This window comes from Schistocerca cancellata, chromosome 4 (assembly GCF_023864275.1).
Source record: "Schistocerca cancellata isolate TAMUIC-IGC-003103 chromosome 4, iqSchCanc2.1, whole genome shotgun sequence".
Classification (NCBI taxonomy): Eukaryota; Metazoa; Arthropoda; class Insecta; order Orthoptera; family Acrididae; genus Schistocerca; species Schistocerca cancellata.
Genome location: NC_064629.1, coordinates 211,241,309 through 211,255,443, shown reverse-complemented (window position 1 = coordinate 211,255,443; position 14,135 = coordinate 211,241,309). Strand labels below are relative to the sequence as shown.

At 45.8% G+C, this 14,135-nt stretch overlaps 1 protein-coding gene across 3 annotated transcripts in view; it reads left to right on the top strand.

Moving 5' to 3' along the window:
- LOC126184728 (uncharacterized) overlaps positions 1-14,135 on the top strand; it is a 171,079-nt gene that overhangs the window by 27,030 nt on the left and 129,914 nt on the right. For all 3 annotated transcript variants that reach the window (XM_049927265.1, XM_049927263.1, XM_049927262.1), the window contains exon 2: positions 3,931-4,058. The gene's annotated coding sequence lies outside the window, so the exon portion shown is untranslated. The remainder of the gene's footprint in view (positions 1-3,930; positions 4,059-14,135) is intronic.

Here is a 14,135-nt window from a genome sequence, read left to right as displayed (position 1 = left end):
GGTTTACACTGACGGCTCAATTGCTGATGGTCATGTGGCTTTGCATATGTTCATGGAGGACATACTGAGCAGCACTCGTTTCTTGTTGGCTGCAGTGTTTTCACTGCAAAGTTGGCGGCCACATCTCGTGCCCTTGAGTACATCCACTCATGCCTTGGCGAGTCATTTCTCCTGTGTACTGACTCATTGAGCGGCCTACAAGCTATCGACCAGTGTTACCCTTGTCACCCTCTGGTAGCGTCCATTCAGGAGTCCATATATGCCCTGGACCAGTCCTGCCACTCTGTGGTGTTTGTGTGGACCCCAGGACACGTCAGAATCCCCGCCAACGAACTTGCTTACTGGCATGGCCAAACAGACAATGCAGAAACCGCTTCTGGAGATAGGCATCTCCGAAGCTGACCTGCATTTCCGGCTTTGGGAGACGGAATGGCATAACAGCACGCACAACAAACTGCGTGTCATTAAGGAGACTATGAATGTGTGGAAGTCTTCTATGCAGGCCTCTTGCAGGGAATCAGTTGTCCTCTGCCAGCTCAGCATTGGCCATACGTGGCTAATGCGTGGTTACCTACTCCGTCGCGACGACCCACCTCAGTGTTGCTGTGGCTACCAAATGACTGTTGTCCACCTCTTGCTGGACTGCCCACTTTTAGCCACTCTGCAGCAGACTTTTAACTTTCCCAGCACCCTACCTTTGGTGTTGGGCAACAAAGCCTCACAGCAGCTTTAGTTTTACGTTTTATCCGTGAGAGTGGGTTTTATACTTGTATCGAAGTTTTAGCGCATGTCTTTGTCCCTCTGTGCCCTCCACCCTAGTACTTTGAGGGTGGAGGTTTTATTGTTCTGCAGAGTGGCTGGCTTTCCCTTTTTATTCTCGTGGTTGGCTAGCCATTCTAATCTGCTTTCATGTTTTACTCTCTTGTGTTGCTAGTGCCTTTCTGTTGTTTTCTTGTCCTCTTTTGTTGCTTTTAATGTTCGTTGCCTTCCCTTCGTACTTGTGGCTTATCCTTTCTTTCTGTTTTGTGTTATATGTTTTGTCCATTTTATTCTCACACTTGTGGCATTGTTTTTTTAGGACCAAGGGACTGATGACCTCATAGTTTCGTCCCTTCTCCCGCCTCTAAACCAACCAACCAACCATCCATCCATCCATCCATCCATCCATCCTTCCTTCCTTCCTCTCGATTCTTGGCATGTACCAAGGCCACGAAGTGGTTTCCACCGATGGCTCGATGGCTGATGCTTGTGTTGGCTTCATGGATGTCCATGGAGGACATATTGAACAGCATTCCTTGCCCGATGGCTGCAGAGTTTTCACTGCTAAGCTGGAGCCTATATATCGTGTTGTTGAGCACATCCGTTCATGCCCTGGCGAGTCGTTTCTTCTGTGTACTGACTACTTGAGCAGCCTACAAGCTATCGACCAGTGCTACCCTCATCATCGTTTGGTAACGACTATCCAGGAGTCCATCTATGCCCTGGAATGGTCCAGTCATTCAGTGGTGTTTGCCTGGACCCCTGGTCACTTCGGAAGCCCAGGCAATGAACTTGCAGACAGGCTGGCCAAACAGGCTACGAGGAAACCGCTTATGGACATTGGGTGCTCTGCAACTGACCTGCGTTCAGTACCACACCGTAAGGATTTGCGGATTTGGGAGATGAAATGGCATCACCTCAGCACACACAACAAACTGCATGCCATTAAAGAGACGATTAATGTGTGGTAGTCCTCCATGCAGGCCTCTTGCAGGGACTCTGTGGTTTTCTGCCGGCTCTGCATAGGCCACGCTTGGGTGACACAAGACTACCTCCTGCGCCGTGCTGACCCACCTCAGTGTCAGTGTGGTGCCCGGCTGACAGTGGGCCATATTTTGTTGAGCTGTCCTTCTTTCGCTGCCCTGCGATGGACTCTTCAGTTACTGGGCTCGTTGCCATTAATTTTAGCTGACATCGCCTCATTGGCTAATTTAGTTTTATGTTTATACTTGACGGTGGGTTTTTGTCACTCTATATATATTTGCAGAGACCTTGGTTAGTATGGGATGCGAACATTGTTGCCCATGTCTTTGCTGATGTATGTCGGCAGGTGAGCCATTCATTACAGGAATGCTTAAGGTAGATGCTTGATGCGTCGGCCACTAACTCCACTTGCTGTTGTATCATTTCACCAGATTGGAATTGATTCTTAAAGTTTTCTCAGTGTGACGGGTATTCCATGACATTCTGGGATTACAGCCAGATGACGCTGACATTTTATCACTGTAACAGGAATCTGGATGAACGGAGTGTGTGAATCGCTCACTGGTGACGAGTGGAGATGCTGGCACTGTTTGCAGCCAATTTGTTGTTAAAGCTTTTTACTTTCAATCACAAAAAAATAGTGCACCGTGTCTGCAATCCAGACCAGCCCTGTGGAAGACAGCTGAACTGTCCAGGTGGGTACTCTTGTGTTGGTAGTGGCAGAGCACTGGCCACCAGGTGGCAAGACTGTCAGGCAGTGGTTGTTGGTTAGCAGCTCAGCTACGTTGATGGTAACTGCGTAGGGAAAATTTCATCAACCCTGCAGCAAAGACTGACATGCAGTGGCTGTTGTGTATGGCCTTGTCATGCCAATGACCTGATCTGCTAGCGTGGAGTTATATGTATGGCGAGAGTGGATTTGTTAATGCGGAAGACGAGGGCTGCCGCATATTTTCAGTCCAGCGAAGTCATTGCTAATGTGGGGGATGAGGGCTGCCATTTACTTAAAGTATATTGACACTTGCTGAAGTTTGGTCACTGTCAGGAAAACTGGGTCGTTTTCCAGGAAGCAGCTAGTACGGCAAAATGCTTCAGTGACTTAATGTGACAAATGCCCTGGAAACAGCACTGGGCGCTGACTTTGACTTGTGCTGTTACACCTTGATATTTTGGCTGACAGCCATTCAGCTGTCTTCAGGTGAGTGTTTTACACCCCTGTTGGGCTAGTTGAGCTTTCAGAAAAAAATTATAATCTATACTGAATATTGTGTCATTTGGTTTGGATGTTGTGTGTGAACGCAGTGTTGCAATCCTATGTTAAGAAAACACAAGTATAGAGATGTCATCTGTTTCATCTGTATTAAGCCCTATTAGTCCTGAGGAGTAGATTGCTTATGAAGACTTCCCATGTAATGGTCTTTAAACCAAACAAGGTGATTATGAAACCTCAGTGGGAGGCTCTAAATTTCGAGCATCGTAGTGGCGATGTGGATGTGTCAATATGATCAGAGTGGGAGAATTCTCAAATGCACCATACACAGTGGTACTTTGACAAGATTCAGGGCCAGAATTCAGTACTGAATTCAGAAAAATCTTCTGAAGCAGTAGGTTGCTATTTTTTCAGGAGGAACAATATACCACAGCTAGTGCTTTATCCAGCTTGATTTAGCAGTGTTCAAGTTCTAATTTGGGTTCTTATCTGTTTCCAGTATTTGTCATTTTATATTTATGCTCTCTGCAAGATTTTTGAATGTTAACAGTGACAGACATTTGGTTGTTTGGGGAAATTCAGTTTTGCTTTTAAAAAGGAACAATCTTTGTGTAGGTGGTAGTTTAGATCCGTTAATGAGCCTATCATATTTTGTGCAATAAACCTGCTTTCAGTATTGAGTGCTGGCATTCATTGACAACCATACTCTCCTGCTTATCACATGATTCTGATGACTACATGACAATAATTGCTGGTTTGTTAGCATATTTAAAGTAGTCTCAAGTAACATGAAATTGTGAATGAGTGGGCAGTGCTAATGTAACACTTGAAATACATGTAGGTAAATAATTTCTGGCAAAGAGTGTTGCACATTTTGTGATTTATGCACTATATTGTTATAAATGAAGTGTAATAAATGTAATCATGATGGGTTTTTTGAATTGCTTATTTTGTGTAAATGATTTTTGTTATTCCAGGTCCTTGGTGATGGTTCAGTGAAACATATTTCTTATTAGCAACAACCATACATTACATAAAGTAATGATAGTTTGCCACAAGGGAAATCTTCATTTGCTTGCATTTCTGAAGATAAGAAAGAAGCAAAGTAGTACAGTAGTTTCAGTATCTACTTGTTGAAAATTCGTTACTACTTGTAAAGTTGAAAATGTGCTAAACTTAAAAATTCACACACAGTTGATGCTACATATTGAGACATTGGCTTACAGACATGGTATGTCCTATTTTTACTGCCCAAGAAAGAAAAAGCTTATTGTAGATTAACAGTTTAAATTGAAAATCTGTCGTTGTCTGATGAGAAGTTTTGAATTGTTGCAGTAAAAATGGTTCATTACCATAACATGCAAAATATAATGAAATATTTAGCAGTTCTCAAATTGAATTATTAGATTTCTCAAGACGTTAAACAATTATTGCAGATCTCCTCCACAAATATTAATGGACATTTGTTACTGTTGTGTTTAATCTGTTTCTGCGTACGGTTTTTCATAAGATTTGTACTTGTAACATAACTGACTGATTGCAGAATCTTAAAAGTGTTTGATAGGCAGAGACTACACTGTTACCCCCTCTGCTTATTTGGCAGAAGGATGCTTTTCAGGCTTTTGTGACATATTATGTTTGCAGAATACTATCCTCGAGTAGTTACATGAGTAGTGAAGACCAGATGATGAACAAACATAATTTTGAATAAAAAATGGCAACTCTTCTTCATGACTGCAAAATTGTAGGATGTTACTGAAGTTGCTAATTTAAGTCACTCAGTTTTTTGTGTCTTGCAGTTTTGGTGATTGTGAAGCAGTGGGCCTGACAAACAATATATTTATGTTTGTGCCTATGCTTTCATTTAAGTACGGTTTTATTTAGAAATTTCTCACCTCACACAGCTACATGCTCCATGTTGGGACCCTGATGATGAAAGCCAAAGTGTACTCTTTGTTAGAGAATGGCACCCTCTGCATTTGAACAGTGTTTAAAAATGGCTGATGTTTTCCTTGTATTCCATTTGATTGGTAATACTGCTATGTCAGTAGGTCTCGCATTTCTTTGTGGTGTTTGACTGTGTTGGATAACACACTGTGTATTTCACGCATCTCCCTCTCTTGTGATATGTCATACTAGAAGATGCTGTTGCCGGTACATCAACATGTTATCTTTCACTAGTTAGTATTCCTCATCAGTGAATACTTCTGTAGTGTGTGTGTGTGTGTGTGTGTGTGTGTGTGTGTGTAGCTTATTCAGGACAGAAACAAACTCCCTTTTGAAATAATTTAAATCAGAACTAATCTATAGTGACATAAATGGACCTGAAACAAATTTGCCCATACATTATTCACTTCTATGGCTACGAGTGCTGTTTATTAATAATTCAGCTCCCAGGATAGGCACATAAATTAGTCACCCAGTGTCATCCCTTCCTGGTTAAAATTGCAGTGCTACTTGGTCCTTTGACTCATTTGCGATTAAAATTGCACTGGGGCTCCAGGTTGCTAAAGTGCTGTAAGAATACTCAAATTCTAAAGATTCAGAAGCTTGAATTTACTACTGGGTGTCTAACAAGAAAATTATCACGTGCGCTTGTTAGGTACACCTTACCATAAGCTCTTTCTTGTTGCTATTAATAACACCAAACATCAGGATTACTGTTCCATGTCGCTCCACATTAGAAGGAAGATAATGATTATGTGAAACTGAAGGAACATAAATGTGGTCCTTCTGTGGCCAGTCACTTAATGCTGTTGGATAACAGCAGTTCAATACCCGCTGTTTCTTTAATGACTTTAATGTAGATGTACCAAACACAAATTTGCCAGTTGGCACAGCAGACTTCTATGGTTGTGTGACATTAAGTATGAATAGCATTGAGTGCTGACCTTGCAAATTTTCTTGGAGTTTAAGAGAAATATAGGTAGAATCTCTAATCCATAATAAACTACGGAGGTGTATACCATAAAAGCCATATTTTCTCAAAGCTGTGTATAGTGGTGAAGTTGAACACAAATTTTATGTGAATGTATGTCATTTAGAGATGCTTATCTTGACTTTGTTTTTCTTCTAAACTCTCATGTACTTGGTGCAATGTTTCACTATCTACATATACTGCTTTAACTTAGCCATCAACACAGAACTGGTTTTCTCGATGACTACTATGACTTACATTTAGCAGCAGATAGTTAGTTGATAATTTCATAAATCAGGAACTTAGTATTGCCTATATTACTGTGGAGAGTTTTAACTTTGGATTCCAGAATTATTTAACTTTTCAATATTGTTTAAATTAAAACATCATTTAATCTAGTTAAAAGATGCCACTGCATTAAAAGATGCCACTGCTGAAGAGGTTGGGGGAACTTTACAGACTGCAGGATTAAATGAGTCTCTCACACTATACATTATACAGGGTGATTCAAAGAAACGTTTACAAACTGAGATGGCATGTCAAGCATACAACAAGGATCAGTAGTCACATAGGAACCGGATGTTGTAAAGGCCGTCTGGGGCTGCCAAATTACATTGCAGTTATTTGGTCACAGCCTTCAAATGGATGCCCATTACAGGAAATGCTCAAAAGTTTTGTCCAGATGCACAGACACTCGCCTGATGATGATGCTGCATTGAACAGTGCACCCTCTCAAAGATACGTGGTGTAGCCCGAAGACATCCTGCTGCTGCAACAATCCTGCCCACTACGTCCTCCAGCGATGTAAAAGGCTTTCCAAGCAAAGGTCCCTCAGATATCCTCACAAGAAAAAATCTGTTGGGGACAGATAGAGTGATCATAGTGGCCATGTCACAGGCCCACTGCGACCAATCTAGTCACCAGGAAAGGTTGCCTGCAGATGTGCCCTCACTTATTTGCTGAAATGCACTCGAGCTCTGTTGTGCTGAAATCAAATACAGTAATGAATAGTAATGTGGACATCATTCAGCGTGTCCAGCGGAACCCCTCGCAGGAATAAGACATAGCTGCGACCATAAAGTCAATCTGGGAGAATGTACGGCCCTGTCAAACAGTCTGACAATGCCAGACCACACATTAAGGGTAAATTAGCATTGTGAGGCTTTCGTACATGTAGCGTCCGGTGAAGCTTTTGTTTGCAGTGGATTCCTGCAGAAACCATTGTGCAAACCCTCTGTGCTTGGCGTAGTCCCCCAGTTACAATGCCTGGGTGCACAGAAAATGAAACGGATGCTGTCCTTCGCTATGTACAGTGCACCGGATGAAGGGTTGGGGGATATTTGTAGCACAGGATATGTCTCGTGTCCTTATTGATGGATTATGCTGCACCCTTTAGAGAACGATACCTTCTGCTGCCAACGAGCATCCAGCTTGTGCACATGGAATCAGCCGGTTTTGCACAGTGGTGAATAATTGTGGCACGGCACCTTTCTGTTGAGACATTTTTCACGGTACAATTGCACAACTTCTAGTCCATTGCACTTGGCTGCGCCATAAATTGAATGCATCTCAATCATTTCACAGTACATGTATGTAGCTATGTTACTCCACAGTGTGAACAGAATGGGCTCTGTGAACTCTGCCCATATTTATACAGCAGTGTCCTCATGTGACCATAGCGCCCCCTTGTGTGGCTTTTGCGACCCCCCGCCCTTGGTTGTGTCCCTGATGTGCCATGTCAGTTTCTAAATACACTCCTGGAAATGGAAAAAAGAACACATTGACACCGGTGTGTCAGTCCCACCATACTTGCTCCGGACACTGCGAGAGGGCTGTACAAGCAATGATCACACGCACGGCACAGCGGACACACCAGGAACTGCGGTGTTGGCCGTCGAATGGTGCTAGCTGCGCAGCATTTGTGCACCGCCGCCGTCAGTGTCAGCCAGTTTGCCTTGGCATACGGAGCTCCATCGCAGTCTTTAACACTGGTAGCATGCCGCGACAGCGTAGACGTGAACCGTATGTGCAGTTGACGGACTTTGAGCGAGGGCGTATAGTGGGCATGCGGGAGGCCGGGTGGACGTACCGCCGAATTGCTCAACACGTGGGGCGTGAGGTCTCCACAGTACATCGATGTTGTCGCCAGTGGTCGGCGGAAGGTGCACGTGCCCGTCGACCTGGGATCGGACCGCAGCGACGCACGGATGCACGCCAAGACCGTAGGATCCTACGCAGTGCCGTAGGGGACCGCACCGCCACTTCCCAGCAAATTAGGGACACTGTTGCTCCTGGGGTATCGGCGAGGACCATTCGCAACCGTCTCATGGAGCTGGGCTACGGTCCCGCACACCGTTAGGCCGTCTTCCGCTCACGCCCCAACATCGTGCAGCCCGCCTCCAGTGGTGTCGCGACAGGCACGAATGGAGACGTGTCGTCTTCAGCGATGAGAGTCGCTTCTGCCTTGGTGCCAATGATGGTCGTATGCGTGTTTGGCGCCGTGCAGGTGAGCGCCACAATCAGGACTGCATACGACCGAGGCACACAGGGCCAACACCCGGCATCATGGTGTGGGGAGCGATCTCCTACACTGGCCATACACCACTGGTGATCGTCGAGGGGACACTGAATAGTGCACGGTACATCCAAACCGTCATCGAACCCATCGTTCTACCATTCCTAGACCGGCAAGGGAACTTGCTGTTCCAACAGGACAATGCACGTCCGCATGTATCCCGTGCCACCCAACGTGCTCTAGAAGGTGTAAGTCAACTACCCTGGCCAGCAAGATCTCCGGATCTGTCCCCCATTGAGCATGTTTGGGACTGGATGAAGCGTCGTCTCACGTGGTCTGCACGTCCAGCACGAACGCTGGTCCAACTGAGGCGCCAGGTGGAAATGGCATGGCAAGCCGTTCCACAGGACTACATCCAGCATCTCTACGATCGTCTCCATGGGAGAATAGCAGCCTGCATTGCTGCGAAAGGAGGATATACACTGTACTAGTGCCAACATTGTGCATGCTCTGTTGCCTGTGTCTATGTGCCTGTGGTTCTGTCAGTGTGATCATGTGATGTATCTGACCCCAGGAATGTGTCAATAAAGTTTCCCCTTCCTGGGACAATCAATTCACGGTGTTCTTATTTCAATTTCCAGGAGTGTATTTTTTGAATTGCCCTGTATTTTATGTAAGTTGTCTTGGAAAAGTGTAAGCTAGATGTAGTGATGTAATTAAAATTGTGTGATGTAGTAATTGTGTGTACTTATGCAAGTCCTCGTATCAATTATTCTTTTTTAAGCAGCAGGTAGATTTCAGAATATATCGTGCATATGTTGGGAACAATTGTGAGATTCGGCATTAGTGTAGTGCCCTTATTAGTCAGTTTTATTGGAAGCTAATGTGGAAAGATTGTATTACGAGACAATTGATGTAATTTTTTTCCTTATTCGAATGACAGGAATTTTCTGAAAAAAGGTGCATATGGTGATGTAAATTGACTGTCAGTTTGTGAAACTGGAAGTGCTGATTTTTAAACTTTTTACTTGTCCAAGGTTTGATGGCAGCCGTATAAAGGAGCGCAAGACAAATGGGTATCGTGACATCAGTGTGACTTTAAGAAATGTCTGTTACATTCCTACTTCATTCATCCATGTGAGTGGTCTGTGTGTGATATTGAATTGTTATTTATGTCCGATATTATATGCTCAAAGGGAATTACATTAATTAAAGGGCCTACTGCCTTTGTCAGTGTAATAAAGTGTGAACATTTACATCAGGGAGAAAATCCAAAATGAGTGGTCAGAACCACAGTCTTAATTGGTAGTGCAGAATGTTGTGTTTTTGGAGTTGACTTTCACTTATACAGGGAAAGAGTGCAATGAAGATGCAGGTGACTGTACTGAACTTCATTAAAAGTTACTGTTTCTATTCATTATAAATTGATAATACCTAGTAGCACATCCTCATGCATTGGTGCATGCCTGTATTCGTCGTGGCATACTATCTAAAAGTTCATCAAGGCACTGTTGGTCCAGATTGTCCCACTCCTCAACGGCGATTTGGTGTAGATCCCTCAGAGTGGTAGGTGGGTCACGTCATCCATAAACAGCCCTTTCCAATCTATCCCAGGGATGTTCGATAGGGTTCATGTCTGGAGAACATGCTGGCCATTCCAGTTGAGCAATGTCGTTATCCTGAAGGAAGTCATTCACAAGATGTGCACGATGAGGGCGCGAATTGTCGTCCATGAAAACAATTGCCTCACCAATATGCTGCCGAAATGGTTGGACTATCGGTTGGAGGACAGCATTCACGTATCATACAGCTGTTAAAGCGCCTTCCATGATCACCAGCGGCATACGTCGGCCCCACATAATGCCACCCCAAAACATCAGATAATCTCCACCTTGCTGCACTCGCTGGACAGTTTGTCTAAGGCATTTAGACTGACCAGGTGGCCTCCAAACACAGCTCCGACTATTGTCTGGTTGAAGGCATATGCGACACTCATCTTTGAAGAGAACGTGATACTTTAAGTGCTGGAAGTTCGGCCATATCTCCCCGCTGCACTTGCAGTGTCACAGGCCGAGATTGTGGACGTCTATCACATCCCAATACTCCATGTGCCCCATCTCCGATCTGTGTCAACTGTGGAGAGCATCATTTGCCTTGCTCGCCAGACTGCAGGATTTTACAGAGAGGAAAATCATGGAATATAAGACCATGGACTGACTAACCTACACTGAGGCTAAGAGGAAATTCTAGTGCCTACATCATGTGGCTATGACCTGCTTTACGCTGCCACTACAAGAACAGTTGTCGCCCCATCAGTTCCTCACATTCCTGTCACCTCTCAAAACCAGAAGACTACACCTGTCCCCTTGATGGTGAGGGGCACTTCCCTACCTGTCACTCCCGCACCACCTACTTCGGCAGCAACAGCCCCCCAACCATTGGGATTATCAATCCCCACCTCTGAGGCGGAGAAGCGCAAGTCGTAGTCTCCTCTCGTTAGGAAGGGGTCCATTGGGTCACTCCCTTCCCAGGTTTTTGCTAGTGGGAAAGATGACACCCGCCAGTGGCTGAAGAGCCCAAAAGCAGCTGGTTGTAGGGCTTCATGCTCATCCTCAGTCCCGGAGACTGAATCAGTGAAGTCCTCCCATCCAGGGAAACCCAAGGAGCAGGGAGAGAAATTTAAAAAGAAGGTCCCAAAGACCAAGGGAATTGCGGTGGCACCCACACCACCGTTATCCACAAGCTCTGCATCTGCGGATGAGGTGGAGATTCTGGCATCCACTGAGGACCTAGGTCTCGCCAAGCCCTCAGCCAAAATGGGTATAGACTGGTCAGGGAAAAAGTTGGTGGTAGCAGGTGACCCTGAGGCGTAAACTGCCTCATTGAATTCTGCATGCCTTCCCAATCTCATGATGACATCATCGTCCAGTGAAATTGCGGCAGTTTTTTCCACTGCCTGGCTGCGCTATGGTAACTGTTAAGCTTTACACCTGATTTCTGCATTGCCTTCCAGGAAACCTGGTTCCCAGCAGTGCCCTGCTCTCCGCAGCTATAAGGGATACTACAGGAACTGTAGCGACTGTAATAGTGTGTCAGGTGGAGTTTGCGTTCATGTCTTAAACTTTCTGTAGTGAACCTGTGCCCCCTTCAAACCCCTCTTGAAGCTGTGGCTGTCAGAATAAGGGCAGTACAGGAAATAACTGTCTGCAATGTATATCTTCCTCCAGATGGTGCAGTATCCCTGAATGTATTAGCTGCACTGATTGATAAACTCCCTAAACCTTTCCTACTTTTGGGAGATATTAATGCCCATAACGCCTTGTGGGGTGGCACTGTGCTTACTGGCCGAGGCAGAGATGTCGAAACTTTACTGTCTCAATTCAACTTCTGCCTCTTAAATACTGTGGCCACCACACATTTCAGTGTGCCTCATGGTAGTTATTCGGCCATTGATTTATCAATTTTTAGCCCAGGACTTCTTCCATCTATCCACTGGAGAGCACATGACAACCTGTGTGGTAGTCATCTTCCTGTCACTGCCCTAGTGTCAGGCCCAAGTATGCCTGCCCAGGTGGGCTTTAGACAAGGCCCTCACGATGTTAACATAAATTGTGTGTTATCTACGGACGCAAACGCAATTGCCAAGCACTAAGCTCGAGTCTCTGCGTTTGAGAATTACCCGCCAGCCTTTCACATTCTCAAAGACCAGCTGGAAGGGAAAGTCCTCTCGTTCACTACGTGCCGCAGTGAATCCTATAACACCCCATTTACTGAGTGGGAACTCCTCAGTCCTTGCATATTGCCCCGACACAGCTCCTGGACCAGATTGAATCCACAGTCAGATGATTAAACATCTCTCATCTGACTACATGCGACATCTCTTTGTCATCTTCAACCGGATCTGGTGCGATGGTGTCCTTCCATCGCAATGGCAGGACAGCAGCATCATTCCGGTGCTCAAACCCGGTGAAAACCTGCTTGATGCGGATCGCTGTTGGCCCATCAGCCTCACCAACGTTCTTTGTAAGCTACTGGAAGATGTGGTGTGTTGGCAGTTGGGTTGGGTCCTGGAGTCATGTGGCCCACTGGTTCCATGTCAGGGCTGCTTCCGCCGGGGATGCTCTACCACTGATAATCTTGTGTCCCTCGAGTTTGCCATCCGAACACCCTTTTCCCTACGCCAATCCGTGGTTGCCATCTTTTTTTTATTTAGAAAAAGCATATGTCACCACCTGGCAACATCATATCCGAGGCCCGTTCCCAATTTTTATCCAAAACTCCCTGTCGCTTTGTACTTTCCGTGTCCAAGTCGGCGCCTCCCTTAGTTCCCTCCATATCCATGAGAATGGGGTCCCTCAGGGCTCTGTATTGAGTGTCTATTTTTAGTGGCCATTGACAGTCTAGCAACAGCTGTCAGGCCATCCGTCTCATCTTCTCTGTATGCAGACAACTTCTGCATTTCGTATATTTCTCCACCAGGCCATCCGTCTCATCTTCTCTGTATGCAGACAACTTCTGCATTTCGTATATTTCTCCACCAGTACTGGTGTTGCTGACCAGCACCTACAGGGAGCCATCCACAAGGTGCAGTCATGGGCTCTAGCTCACGGTTTCCAGTTTTCGGCTGGAAAGACATGTGTTACGCACTTCTGTCAGCGTCATACCATTCATCCAGAATCAGAATTTTGCCTTAATGACGGTCTACTCACTGTAGTGGAGACATGGAGACATATCGATTCTTACTACTGGTTTTTGACCCCCGATTGTCTTGCCTTCCTCACCTTTGTCAGCTTAAGCAGAAGTGCTGGCAGCATCTCAATGCCCTCACCTTGACTATGGGAGTCTGTTTGGTGGCGCCCTCAGTGTTGCGTTTACTCGACCCAGTGCACCACTGTAGCGTTTGCCTAGCGACAGGAGCTTTTAGGAAGAGTCTGGTGACCAGCGTCCTTGTGGAGGTCGGAGTCCCTCCATTGCAGGGTTGGCAGCACAACTGCTGGCCACTTACTTTGCACACGTTCGTAGTTCTCCTGCACATCTGAATCACCATCTCATTTGCCCACCCACGGTGGTTCATCTCCCACATCGGCGGCCCAGGCCAGGGCTTCCAATTGGTGTCCAATCCCTTCTTTCCAAACTGGAGTCCTTTACCACCTATACTTGAGGTCCATTCATGTGCACCTACATGGTGTACACCTTAGCCATTTGCTTTGTGTGGACCTTTCACATGGCCCTAAGGCCACGGTTCTCCACTGCCACTTCATCTCGATTCTTGACATGTACTTAGGCACAAAGTGGTTTACACCGACGGCTCAATGGCTGATGCTCACGTCGGATTCGCACATGTCCATGGAGGACATATTGAACAGCATTCCTTGCCCAATGGCTGCAGTGTTTTCACTGCTGAGCTGGTGGCTGTATCTCGTGCTCTTGAGCACGTCTGTTCATGCCCTGGGGAGTCGTTTCTTTTGTGTACTGACTCCTTGAGCAGCCTACAAGCTGTCTACCAGTGCTACCCTTGTCATCCATCGGTAGTGACCACCCAGGTGTCCATTCATGCCCTGGAACGGTCCAGTCATTCAGTGGTGTTTGTCGGGACCCCAGGTCACATTGGAATCCCAGGCAACAAACTTGCTGACAAGCTGGGCAAACAGGCTATGCATAAACCGCTTACGGAGATTGGCTTCTCTGCAACCGAAGTGTGTCAGTACTATGCTGCAAGGTTTTGCAGTTTTGGGAGACGAAATGGTATC